The following is a 13,215-nucleotide window of genomic DNA, read 5'->3' as shown; positions in this document are numbered from 1 at the left end:
GCTGGCTCTCCTGCATGGTGTTTACAGATAGCCTGACACCCCTCTGTTGGGTGCTTGCTCTTCTGCACTGTGTATACAGACGGCCTGACTCCCCGCTATTAGGTGCTGGCTCTCCTGCATGGTGTTTACAGACGTCCTGACACCCCTCTGTTGGGTGCTTGCTCTTCTGCACTGTGTATACAGACGGCCTGACACCCCGCTATTAGGTGCTGGCTCTCCTGCATGGCTTTTACAGACGGCCTGACACCCCTCTGTTGGGTGCTGGCTCTTCTGCACTGTGTATACAGACGGCCTTACACCCTGATATTAGGTGCTGGCTCTCCTGCATGGTGTTTACAGACGGCCTGATACCCCTCTGTTGGGTGCTTGCTCTTCTGCACTGTGTATACAGACGGCCTGACACCCCGATATTAGGTGCTGGCTCTCCTGCATGGTGTTTACAGATGGCCTGACACCCCTCTGTTGGGTGCTGGCTCTTCTGCACTGTGTATACAGACGGCCTTACACCCTGCTATTAGGTGCTGGCTCTCCTGCACGGTGTTTACAGACGGCCTGACACCCCTCTGTTGGGTGCTGGCTCTTCTGCACTGTGTATACAGACGGCCTTACACCTATTATATAAGGTGCCTGCTCTCCTGCACCCAGTAATAATAAATATGCATATATGTCATGATCATATTATCGCGCCTCATTCTTCTTTTATCAGGTGGGCCTTCTCCACAAATTAATTGCGATGTCACCAGACAAGCCAACTACATCTCTGGGCTTCGGTGAGGTCATTTTTACTACAGCATATACTGAAGATGGGACAGCAATAGCAGCTGACCCACAACAGGTAATGACGCGCGATAATGTCTTCCTGGCACACATGCATATTTATTAAATCTGTATGTTTGCTAAAGACTGTCGTTTGTACAGTATTGTTATAGCCGGCCTGACAACCCGGTATTGGGTGCTGGCTCTCCTGCACTGTGTATAGAGACAGCTTGACACCCCGGTATTGGGTGCTGGCTCTCCTGCACAGTGTATACAGACGGCCTGACATCCCGCTATTAGGGGCTGGCTCTCCTGCATGGTGTTTACAGACAGCCTGACACCCCTCTGTTGGGTGCTTGCTCTTCTGCACTGTGTATACAGACGGCCTGACACCCCGCTATTAGGTGCTGGCTCTCCTGCATGGTGTTTACAGACGGTCTGACACCCCTCTGTTGGGTGCTTGCTCTTCTGCACTGTGTATACAGACGGCCTGACACCCCGCTATTAGGTGCTGGCTCTCCTGCATGGTGTTTACAGACGGCCTGACACCCCTCTGTTGGGTGCTTGCTCCTCTGCACTGTGTATACAGACGGCCTGACACCCCGCTATTAGGTGCTGGCTCTCCTGCATGGTGTTTACAGACGGCCTGACACCCCTCTGTTGGGTGCTGGCTCTTCTGCACTGTGTATACAGATGGCCTTACACCCTGCTATTAGATGCTGGCTCTCCTGCACGGTGTTTACAGACGGCCTGACACCCGTCTGTTGGGTGCTGGCTCTTCTGCACTGTGTATACAGACGGCCTTACACCCTGCTATTAGGTGCTGGCTCTCCTGCACGGTGTTTACAGACGGCCTGACACCCCTCTGTTGGGTGCTGGCACTTCTGCACTGTGTATACAGACGGCCTTACACCCATTATATAAGGTGCCTGCTCTCCTGCACCCAGTAATAATAAATATGCATATATGTCATGATCATATTATCGCGCCTCATTCTTCTTTTATCAGGTGGGCCTTCTCCACAAATAAATTGCGATGTCACCAGACAAGCTAACTACATCTCTGGGCTTCTGTGAGGTCATTTTTACTACAGCATATACTGAAGATGGGACGGCAATAGCAGCTGACCCACAACAGGTAATGACGCGCGATAATATCTTCCTGGCACACATGCATATTTATTAAATCTGTATGTTTGCTAAAGACTGTCGTTTGTACAGTATTGTTATAGCCGGCCTGACAACCCGGTATTGGGTGCTGGCTCTCCTGCACTGTGTATAGAGACAGCTTGACACCCCGGTATTGGGTGCTGGCTCTCCTGCACAGTGTATACAGACGGCCTGACATCCCGCTATTAGGGGCTGGCTCTCCTGCATGGTGTTTACAGACAGCCTGACACCCCTCTGTTGGGTGCTTGCTCTTCTGCACTGTGTATACAGACGGCCTGACTCCCCGCTATTAGGTGCTGGCTCTCCTGCATGGTGTTTACAGACGGCCTGACACCCCTCTGTTGGGTGCTTGCTCTTCTGCACTGTGTATACAGACGGCCTGACACCCCGCTATTAGGTGCTGGCTCTCCTGCATGGTGTTTACAGACGGCCTGACACCCCTCTGTTGGGTGCTGGCTCTTCTGCACTGTGTATACAGACGGCCTTTCACCCTGATATTAGGTGCTGGCTCTCCTGCATGGTGTTTACAGATGGCCTGATACCCCTCTGTTGGGTGCTTGCTCTTCTGCACTGTGTATACAGACGGCCTGACACCCCGCTATTAGGTGCTGGCTCTCCTGCATGGTGTTTACAGACGGCCTGACACCCCTCTGTTGGGTGCTGGCTCTTCTGCACTGTGTATACAGATGGCCTTACACCCTGCTATTAGGTGCTGGCTCTCCTGCATGGTGTTTACAGACGGCATGACACCCCTCTGTTGGGTGCTGGCTCTTCTGCACTGTGTATACAGACGGCCTTACACCCCGATATTAGGTGCTGGCTCTCCTGCATGGTGTTTACAGACGGCCTGACACCCCTCTGTTGAGTGCTGGCTCTTCTGCACTGTGTATACAGACGGCCTTACACCCTGCTATTAGGTGCTGGCTCTCCTGCACGGTGTTTACAGACGGCCTGACACCCCTCTGTTGGGTGCTGGCTCTTCTGCACTGTGTATACAGACGGCCTTACACCCATTATATAAGGTGCCTGCTCTCCTGCACCCAGTAATAATAAATATGCATATATGTCATGATCATATTATCGCGCCTCATTCTTCTTTTATCAGGTGGGCCTTCTCCACAAATGAATTGCGATGTCACCAGACAAGCCAACTACATCTCTGGGCTTCTGTGAGGTCATTTTTACTACAGCATATACTGAAGATGGGACGGCAATAGCAGCTGACCCACAACAGGTAATGACGCGCGATAATACCTTCCTGGTACACATGCATATTTATTAAATCTGTATGTTTGCTAAAGACTGTCGTTTGTACAGTATTGTTATAGCCGGCCTGACAACCCGGTATTGGGTGCTGGCTCTCCTGCACTGTGTATAGAGACAGCTTGACACCCCGGTATTGGGTGCTGGCTCTCCTGCACAGTGTATACAGACGCCCTGACATCCCGCTATTAGGGGCTGGCTCTCCTGCATGGTGTTTACAGACAGCCTGACACCCCTCTGTTGGGTGCTTGCTCTTCTGCACTGTGTATACAGACGGCCTGACACCCCGCTATTAGGTGCTGGCTCTCCTGCATGGTGTTTACAGACGGCCTGACACCCCTCTGTTGGGTGCTTGCTCTTTTGCACTGTGTATACAGACGGCCTGACACCCCGCTATTAGGTGCTGGCTCTCCTGCATGGTGTTTACAGACGGCCTGACACCCCTCTGTTGGGTGCTTGCTCTTCTGCACTGTGTATACAGACGGCCTGACACCCCGCTATTAGGTGCTGGCTCTCCTGCATGGTGTTTACAGACGGCCTGACACCCCTCTGTTGGGTGCTGGCTCTTCTGCACTGTGTATACAGACGGCCTGACACCCCGCTATTAGGTGCTGGCTCTCCTGCATGGTGTTTACAGACGGCCTGACACCCCTCTGTTGGGTGCTTGCTCTTCTGCACTGTGTATACAGACGGCCTGACACCCCGCTATTAGGTGCTGGCTCTCCTGCATGGTGTTTACAGACGGCCTGACACCCCTCTGTTGGGTGCTGGCTCTTCTGCACTGTGTATACAGACGGCCTTACACCATGATATTAGGTGCTGGCTCTCCTGCATGGTGTTTACAGACGGCCTGACACCCCTCTTTTTGGTGCTTGCTCTTCTGCACTGTGTATACAGACGGCCTTACACCCTGCTATTAGGTGCTGGCTCTCCTGCACGGTGTTTACAGACGGCCTGACACCCCTCTGTTGGGTGCTGGCTCTTCTGCACTGTGTATACAGACGGCCTTACACCCATTATATAAGGTGCCTGCTCTCCTGCACCCAGTAATAATAAATATGCATATATGTCATGATCATATTATCGCGCCTCATTCTTCTTTTATCAGGTGGGCCTTCTCCACAAATGAATTGCGATGTCATCAGACAAGCCAACTACATCTCTGGGCTTCTGTGAGGTCATTTTTACTACAGCATATACTGAAGATGGGACGGCAATAGCAGCTGACCCACAACAGGTAATGACGCGCGATAATATCTTCCTGGCACACATGCATATTTATTAAATCTGTATGTTTGCTAAAGACTGTCGTTTGTACAGTATTGTTATAGCCGGCCTGACAACCTGGTATTGGGTGCTGGCTCTCCTGCACTGTGTATAGAGACAGCTTGACACCCCGGTATTGGGTGCTGGCTCTCCTGCACAGTGTATACAGACGGCCTGACATCCCGCTATTAGGGGCTGGCTCTCCTGCATGGTGTTTACAGACAGCCTGACACCCCTCTGTTGGGTGCTTGCTCTTCTGCACTGTGTATACAGACGGCCTGACTCCCCGCTATTAGGTGCTGGCTCTCCTGCATGGTGTTTACAGACGGCCTGACACCCCTCTGTTGGGTGCTTGCTCTTCTGCACTGTGTATACAGACGGCCTGACACCCCGCTATTAGGTGCTGGCTCTCCTGCATGGTTTTTACAGACGGCCTGACACCCCTCTGTTGGGTGCTGGCTCTTCTGCACTGTGTATACAGACGGCCTTACACCCTGATATTAGGTGCTGGCTCTCCTGCATGGTGTTTACAGACGGCCTGATACCCCTCTGTTGGGTGCTTGCTCTTCTGCACTGTGTATACAGACGGCCTGACACCCCGCTATTAGGTGCTGGCTCTCCTGCATGGTGTTTACAGACGGCCTGACACCCCTCTGTTGGGTGCTGGCTCTTCTGCACTGTGTATACAGATGGCCTTACACCCCGATATTAGGTGCTGGCTCTCCTGCATGGTGTTTACAGATGGCCTGACACCCCTCTGTTGGGTGCTGGCTCTTCTGCACTGTGTATACAGACGGCCTTACACCCTGCTATTAGGTGCTGGCTCTCCTGCACGGTGTTTACAGACGGCCTGACACCCCTCTGTTGGGTGCTGGCTCTTCTGCACTGTGTATACAGATGGCCTTACACCCATTATATAAGGTGCCTGCTCTCCTGCACCCAGTAATAATAAATATGCATATATGTCATGATCATATTATCGCGCCTCATTCTTCTTTTATCAGTTGGGCCTTCTCCACAAATGAATTGCGATGTCACCAGACAAGCCAACTACATCTCTGGGCTTCTGTGAGGTCATTTTTACTACAGCATATACTGAAGATGGGACGGCAATAGCAGCTGACCCACAACAGGTAATGACGCGCGATAATATCTTCCTGGCACACATGCATATTTATTAAATCTGTATTTCTCTGACATGCAGCAGGGACCACTGGAATCACATCGGGTATTAGAGCTGGGAATGCTGGGAGCTAGGCACTTCTTAATAATAATTAGGGGATACTGGCTCCTCCCCTCTAAGACCCACAATCCCCCAGTGAGAAAATTGTGCCAGGGAGTTAGGTCACAGTTTTTTCTGCTCCTGCACTTTTTTTTTTTTTTTTTTTTTTTTTTTTTCTAGCTTTGGCTATATAATAGATTTTTACATTTTTCACTTGATAGAATCCCTTCCCCACCTATTGAAAGGTGTGGGTCCGGGCATTCAGCGCCCCTGGAGTTCCAGGTCGTCAGTCAGGACCTCGCTAAAGGTGCCTGCCTGCACGGGTTCCGTGCTCCTGCCGCCCCTCCAGCAAAGGGGACGCCAGTCACGAAGGAGAAGCCTCCGGTGGTGAGTAAGGCGCTGAGCGCACTTTCCACACGCCGTCCCCTGCTTCCCTGTCAGCCGCGCTGTGCGCGGGTCTCGGCAGCGAGTGAGGCGCCGCCATCTTGCAAACGGCGCGTACCTGTGTTCTATGCCACGCGACAGAACTAAGTGCCGGGGGTATTGCACAGAGTGAGCGCTAGCAAGCGGGTGCCGCTGGACGCTGTCAGGACGCCACAGGCTGGCTAGTTAGGAGGGAGAGGGGACACGCTGTAAAACGGAGGTGGGCATGGCGCGGCCATTACGCAGATACACAGTAAGGCTGACTCTTTCCTGTTCACAGGTGACTGCAGCTTAGAAGGCTCTGAAAGTTTTATTACTGACACAGTGTTTTGCGCTGTATTGGTATTGGTGTAATAGGGCTCATTCTCCTCCAAAGGTCTCACGGAACCCGGGGGTTTTTGGCTTGTGAGAGGTGTATCTGTACTCAGTGTGTGTGTGTTTGCAAGATCCTGTATCGCGCGCTGTATTGGACCGGGCGAGCAGGGATCATGACGGGCAAGTCCAAAGCCTCTCAGAAGGTTTTCGCTTGTACTGTCTGTACAGCAAAGTTTTCTCAATACACAGCTGAAGGTAATGCCACCGTCTGTCAGTCATGTTCAGGTGCTGAATCTGCATCACTGGCGGGGTCTCAGGCGCCCCAGTGGGCCACAACCTTAGTGGGTTCTATGTCAAAACTCACTTCTGAATTGGCGCTGGCTCGCAGAGCGGAGCCATCTTGGGCTACAGCTTTAGCAAGGTCGGTGAAGGGGTTAGCTAACTCCATGACCAGACCAGAGAGGCCTTCTGCATCCAGCAATAAGCGACCTTATCAGGCTATTATTGTGGAGGATGATTTAGAGGAGGAACAGGACCCATTTCATGAAATGGAGGATGGTGAATGGGAGGAGGTTCAGGATGCCATTCCTGAGGGAGAGCCTACTCCTTTAGGGATAGAGGCTCTTATTATGGCGGTAAAGGAAGTGCTTCGGTTACCGGAGGATCCCAGACCAGAACCGCAGGAGTTTGATCTGTTTGGCGGGATTCAGAAGACATCAGTGGTCTTTCCTTGTCCAAATCAGGATCAGCTTCTGGCTGCATGGAGGAATCCGGACAAACGGTTTCAGATTCCCAAACGTTTTCCTTCTCTGTATCCCTTTGAGCCAGCCGCCCTAAGCAAGTGGGAGACTCCACCTCCGGTGGACACCTCAGTTTCCCGTCTATCCAAGAAGACAACTCTGCCAGTCCCGGGGGCTTCGGCCTTGAAAGATCCCTCAGATAGAAAGATGGAGGCTACTCTCAAGGCCATTTATGTAGCAGCAGGGACTCAACTCAGACCGGCTATAGTCTCGGCCTGGGTAAATAGGGCAAATGTCAAATGGGCGGAGCTAATCATTGAAGGATTGGAAACAGGTATGCCTATAGATGAGATTCGCTGCTTGGCTGAACATGTTAAGGAGTCTGCTATGTTCTTAGGAGAGGCGGCTAAGGATGTATCCTTGATCTCTTCTAGAATTTCAGCTAGCGCCATTTCTGCACGGCGGGCCCTTTGGCTTCGCTCTTGGCAGGCGGACGCGGAATCTAAAAGGGCTGTGGAGGGTCTTCCCTTTTCCGGGGACATCCTTTTCGGGCCTGAATTAGATAAATGGATCTCACAGGCGACGGGAGGGAAGTCGGCATTTTTACCGTCGGCAGCTCCTCCTCCTCCTAGAAGACAGTTCACAGGTCCGTCTTTTCAGTCCTTTCGGACTCAGCGCCCCTTTCGGGGCAGAGGAAGAGGTTTCCAGTCCTCCAGAGGTTCCAGAGCCAGAGCCCGTCCTCAGGCTGCTCCAAGAGTCCAGGAACCTAAACCCCAGCAGAAGGCGGTGGCATGACGGTTTACCAGCTTCCGTCAACAGTTTACCGGTAGGTGCCCGCCTGTTGGCCTTCGGAACCCAATGGTTCTCCCTTTCGGAGGATCCTTGGGTTCGCAGGGTGGTTTCAGAGGGGTACCGAATTCAGTTCGATTCCACTCCTCCGGTACGGTTCTTCACAACGGCTCTGCCAACATCTCAGGAAAAGAGAACGAGCCTGCTAGAGGCCATTCGGATCTTGCTGGAGGCTCAGGTCATCATGCCGGTCCCAGCAGCTCAGAGGAACACAGGGTTCTACTCAACCCTCTTTGTAGTCCCCAAGCCGGATGGGTCAGTCAGGCCCATTCTCAACCTGAAGCCTTTGAATCTGTTAGTCTCTTATCAGCCATTCAAGATGGAATCAATCCACTCAGTGATTGCTTCTTTGGAACCAGGGGAGTACATGATATCATTGGATATCAAGGATGCTTACCTACACATCCCGATTTGGATCTCTCACCAGGCCTTTCTTCGTTTTGCCATCGGTCGGGATCATTTTCAGTTCAGGGCTCTGCCCTTCGGATTATCGTCAGCGCCCAGAGTATTCACCAAGACTCTATCAGTAGCCGTCGCATACCTCAGATGCCAGGGGGTGACAATAATCCCCTATCTCGACGATCTCCTAATCAAGGCTCCAACGAGGGAGTTACTGGAGAGTCAGGCCAGGTTAACTACTCAGACGCTCACCAGCCTGGGGTGGATAATGAATTTCAAGAAATCCTCTTTAATTCCATCCAGGAGGATCTTGTTCCTAGGCCTTTGGCTAGACACGGAGTCTCTGAGAATCTTCCTGCCGGAAGACAAGATCCAGGCTATCTTGCACCTAGTGCAGAGGATCTTACTTCCACAGAGGATCAGTCTCCATCTGTGCACTCAGCTGCTAGGGAAGATGGTGGCAGCCTTCCCAGCTCTGACGTGGGGACGTTTCCACTCAAGACCGTTTCAGTTGGACCTTCTCAGAAAGGGTGCGGCTCGCACCTGAATCTGCACAAAAGGATCCACTTGTCGGCCGAGGCAAGACATTCACTACTGTGGTGGAGACACAGAAGGAACCTAATAGAGGGTCGTCGGTTTGCAGTCCAGGACTGGATTGTGTTGACAACGGACGCAAGTCTCCGCGGCTGGGGTGCCGTAGTGCTTCATCTCTGCCTCCAGGGCAGGTGGGACCTGCAGGAGAGCCTCTTGTCCATCAATGTATTGGAGATCAGAGCCATTTACAACGCTCTGTTGGAGGCTCAGGAGTTCCTTCAGGGTCAACACATAAAGATAAGGTCGGACAATGCCACGGCAGTCGCCTATGTGAACAGGCAGGGCGGCACGAGGAGCAGCATGGCCATGAAGGAGGTAAAGAAGGTTCTTCAGTGGGCAGAACGGTCAGGAGTAGTTCTGCTAGCAGTGTTCCTTCCAGGTCGGGAAAATCTAGAGGCCGATTTCCTCAGCAGGGAGGACCTTCACCCAGGCGAGTGGTCTCTCAACCCCGAGGTGTTTCGGGAGCTCACCGACAGGTGGGGAGTTCCCGAGGTGGACCTGATGGCGTCTCGGAAGAACCACCAGCTACCTGCATACGTGGCACGTACAAGAGACCCTCAGGCCATAGCGGCAGACGCTCTGTCAACTCCGTGGGAGTTCAGCTTTGTATACCTGTTCCCGCCACTTCCACTTCTGGGCCAGGTACTGAAGAGACTCAAGAGGGAACCAGTGCAGGCCATTCTCATAGCACCCTGGTGGCCTCGCAGGACGTGGTTCTCAGACATCCAGATGTTACTGGCAGACGAGCCAGTTCGGTTGCCCCTCAGACCAGATCTGCTCCTACAAGGACCCTTCTTTCATCAGAATCTACCACAGCTACATTTGACGGCGTGGCTGTTGAGACCGAGGTCTTGCGGGAGAGGGGAATTCCAAGAGCTGTAATCCCTACGATGTTAAGGGCCCGGAAGCCCTCCTCAGCAGCGCATTATCACAGAATATGGCGCTCATATGCGGGTTGGTGCGAGTCTAAGGGCTGGCCATTCCGAGTATTCAAATTGTCCCGCCTTCTGTTGTTCTTACAAAGGGGGTTGGATGGGGGTCTGAGACTGGGTTCTCTTAAGGTCCAGGTCTCAGCCTTGTCTGTTCTCTTTCAGAGAAGATTGGCCCTCATTCCTGAGGTCCAGACATTTTTTCAAGGGGTTCTTCGAGTACAGCCTCCCTTCGTGCCTCCCACAGCCCCTTGGGATCTGGACTTGGTACTAGCCTTCTTGAGGTCTGAGACCTTTGAGCCACTGAACAGGGTGGATCTGAAGTTCTTGTGCTGGAAGACAGTACTTTTACTGGCCCTGGCCTCAGCTCGCCGGGTTTCGGAGCTGAGTGCTCTGTCCTGTAAGCCTCCGTATCTAATTTTCCACGAGGACAGAGCAGAACTGCGTACCCAGGCTGGGTTCCTTCCGAAGGTGGTATCCTCATGTCACACGTAGCCGCGACGGAGCGCGGCGGGTACAGTACTCACCCGTCCGCGCCCGCCGCCGGCTAGCGTGTGCAGGCTCCGGTCTGCGGTGTGCGGGTAGCGGCAGCTCTGGGTAGGGATGGCAGCAGTAGTGGTGCCGGGAGGCCGGCGTCGCCATCTTGGTTGAGGGCAGGAGACAGATTGGCCCAGAGTGGAGGTTCCCTCCTCATCCTGTGCTGACAGCCAATGGCAGCCATCCCCTGGGGATATAGGGGATCTGCCTAGGCTGTTCAGTGTCAGTGCAATGAGTCTTTGGAGTCATTCACAACTCCCAGCTGATTCCCGGATCCTGGCTCTTTCTCTCCTGACTCTGGTGCCTTGCTCCCTGCATCTTGCTACAAGGAAGTTTTCTCCTGACACCAATGCTGCAAGTCCTACCTAGTGCTTGTTCCTGCTTGTGTCCCAGAATTACCCTGCACAGCTTCCCGCTGTCCTCCTTCATACAACTCATTCATTCCATCATCTTTCAGTCATCCGGATCCATTTCTTCTGTCATCAAATCAACCTCCTTCCGGATCCTCATCTATGTACTCTGGCTCTCCAAGTATACGTTTCCAGATTTCCCTGCCCGTTATTAGTATTGTGCTGGACTCTATTTAATTTATTCCAACTGTCACTTAAAGAAGTATTTGAGTGAAGTTTTATCATTTATGAAATCCGTTATTAAACCTGCACGTTTCAATCCTACTCCTCCTGGTCCGTCTCCGGTTCCTGTGCACCACACGACTCCATCCAGCCCTTTAGCCGTGACAGTTTGCACTGACCAGATGGAATCGGGTGAAGCGCAGGCCTCCATGACGGATGTTCTTCAAGGCATCATGGCTCGATTGGAACAAGTAGAGACTACCCAGCGTCAAGTGGCTCAATTTCTCCAGACCTTGTCATCACCTCAGGCGGCTCCCTCAGTTTCAGCAGCACCAACCTCCGGAGCTTCGGCCCCTGCTGCTCCCCCTGGGCCAGCTGCTCCTCACCAGCTACACCTGTCAACCCCCAGTAAATATGACGGGTCCCCGAGGGGGTGTCGAGGATTCCTGAATCAATGTGACGTCCATTTTACCCTCCAGCCTTCCAATTTCCCCTCTCCCAAGACTCGGGTGGCTTACATCGTGTCCCTACTGGCGGGTCCAGCCCTGGAGTGGGTGTCCCCCCTTTGGGAGCGTGCGGATCCCATCCTCAATAACTATGAAGAATTTGTGGCCTCCTTCCGTCGCATCTTCGACGAGCCTGGCAGAGTGTCCTCCGCAGCCACGGAGATCCTAAGGATTCGTCAGGGCAGTCGCCCAGTGGGACAATATGTCGTACAATTTCAAACCCTGGCTTCCGAACTCAGATGGAACGAAGAGGCTCTCGTTTCTGCCTTCTGGAACGGCCTAGCTGGGCGCATCAAGGACGAGTTAGCAACCCGCGATTCTCCTTCCACCCTGGCTGAACTCATTTCATTATGTAACAAAGTCGATCTGCGACTCCAAGAACGCCAACTTGAGAGGAATCGCTCTGATCGCCTTCGCCCTCGATTTCCTTCCAATGTCGCACCAGCCTCTAAACCAACCCCGCCTCCTGCGGTGTCAACAGATGAGCCCATGCAAATCAACCACTCCCGTCTCTCTCTCGAAGAGAAGTCCCGAAGACGGCGAGAGAATCTATGCATGTACTGTGGCTCCTCAGCTCACTTATTGGCTTCCTGCCCGCTGCGGCCGGGAAACGACCGCTCCTAATCTCCCCGAGGGAGGTCCGATTAGGAGTCTTGCTTCCATCTCCCTCTTCTTCTGATTCCACCATTCCGGTTACCCTTGTGTGTCCCCAAGGGAGAAAAAGAGTTCAGGCCCTATTGGACTCTGGAGCAGCGGGAAACTTCCTTTCTTCTTCTTTTGTTACCCAACATGCCCTGCCTGTGCAACCCCTGGATCACTCGCTGGTCCTCACTGCAGTGGATGGGAGTCGAATTCGTAGTGGACAAATCACCCATCAGACCACCCCGGTGACACTGCTCATAGGAGCTCTACATCAAGAGACCCTCGAATTCTTCATTCTTCCACAGTCCTCACACCAAATGGTCCTGGGCCTTCCCTGGCTCTCCAAACATAACCCACACATCGATTGGACCAATATGGAGGTCAAGGCCTGGGGAACAGATTGCCAGTCTACTTGCATTCCTCAGATCCTTCCGGTCTACCAGACCCATCCACAACGTGAGGGTAACTGTCCTTCATCCTCTTCAGCTCCACCCTTGTCGATACCCGCACCATATCGTTCATTTACAGATGTATTCAGTAAAGGTGGTGCCGACACCCTGCCTCCTCACCGTCCTTGGGACTGCCCGATAGAGCTGGTGGCCGGGAAATTCCCTCCTCGTGGCCGCATCTATCCCCTGTCGCTACCTGAGACTGAGGCCATGTCCTCGTACATTCAAGAGAACTTAAACAAAGGTTTCATTCGACCATCTACTTCTCCGGCCGGGGCCGGGTTTTTCTTTGTGAAAAAGAAAGATGGCGGTCTTCGGCCATGTATCGACTATAGGGGCCTGAACGACATCACCATTAAAAACCGCTATCCCTTACCCCTTATCGCAGAACTATTCGACAAGATCAGAGGGGCAGCAATCTTTACTAAATTGGACCTGCGAGGGGCCTACAATTTGATCCGGATCCGTCCAGGTGACGAGTGGAAGACGGCTTTTAACACGCGCGACGGCCACTATGAATACCTGGTGATGCCCTTCGGCCTTTGTAACGCCCCCGCTGTCTTCCAACAGTTTGTAAATGATAT

General features: G+C 52.7%; 1 long non-coding RNA gene across 1 annotated transcript in view; it reads left to right on the top strand.

Annotated features, from left to right (window-relative positions):
- Positions 1 to 631: 631 nt before the first annotated feature.
- Positions 632 to 13,215, top strand: part of LOC146074266 (uncharacterized) — a 33,309-nt gene continuing 20,725 nt past the window's right edge. Inside the window, exons 1-2 of the long non-coding RNA XR_014473396.1 lie at positions 632 to 835; positions 1,765 to 1,893. This is a non-coding gene — a long non-coding RNA (uncharacterized LOC146074266). The remainder of the gene's footprint in view (positions 836 to 1,764; positions 1,894 to 13,215) is intronic.

This window comes from Crinia signifera, chromosome 4 (assembly GCF_055691185.1).
Source record: "Crinia signifera chromosome 4, ASM5569118v1, whole genome shotgun sequence".
In the NCBI taxonomy this organism is placed as follows: domain Eukaryota; kingdom Metazoa; phylum Chordata; class Amphibia; order Anura; family Myobatrachidae; genus Crinia; species Crinia signifera.
Note: the sequence above shows the minus strand (reverse complement) of the source record. Positions and strands in the feature narration are given on the sequence as shown.